Consider the following 773-nt stretch of genomic DNA (forward strand, 5'->3'; position numbering starts at 1 on the left):
GGGATTTTTGATAAATAATCATCAGTAATGTGGATATAGTGACTAAGTGGGTAAAGGCTAATAATAAAACAGCTAGAACAGTCTGGTCAGTTCAGAAAATGGCATCACTTGTCACTGTAATGCAGCCTTTAACCCTCATGTTGTCCTTGGGTCAAACTGACCCGTTTTCAGTTATTTATTTATTTTGTCACAAAAAAATAGGCAGTTGAAATAAGCGCTGAAATGTCAACACCAAAAACATTTTAAAAAAGCACCCACAACATTGCGATAATTATTTTTTTTTTTTTTTTAATGGTTGACGGTAAGACAACCCAAGGGTTAAAACCAGGAAAAGACAACACTTACGCCATATTATGATATCCAAAATCTAAGACGGTATCTACTCTCATATCACAATATTAATATATTGCCCATCTCTAACTGTTTGCCAAATGATTTGGATATTATGACGATACTCATGCAAGTATTAAACACTCAGAATGTATTCTAATATTGTGGAAAAGTAAATATGCTACATAACATGACTCAACTGTCCAGAGATTTTCCTCTACTTCAAAATCAAATACAATGATTTAAAGTAAATGGGCCTAAAGGCAAAAGACAGTGTGGGTGTGCAATGAAGTGTGATTCACAGATGAGGATGGATCTTTTTTTTTTTCAAAACCAGGAGATCTGTGTTTGCACTGATTATAAACTCTCCATTGTACTGAGGAGATAGAGGAGGATGAGAAGGAGAAAACACACACACACACACACGCACACGCACACGCACA

General features: G+C 35.4%; 1 protein-coding gene across 6 annotated transcripts in view; it reads right to left on the reverse strand.

The window, feature by feature from the left end:
* sgip1a (SH3GL interacting endocytic adaptor 1a) overlaps positions 1-773 on the reverse strand; it is an 81,869-nt gene that overhangs the window by 41,015 nt on the left and 40,081 nt on the right. The gene's annotated exons all lie outside the window — the stretch shown is intronic.

Source organism: Etheostoma spectabile, chromosome 9 (assembly GCF_008692095.1).
Source record: "Etheostoma spectabile isolate EspeVRDwgs_2016 chromosome 9, UIUC_Espe_1.0, whole genome shotgun sequence".
Classification (NCBI taxonomy): Eukaryota; Metazoa; Chordata; class Actinopteri; order Perciformes; family Percidae; genus Etheostoma; species Etheostoma spectabile.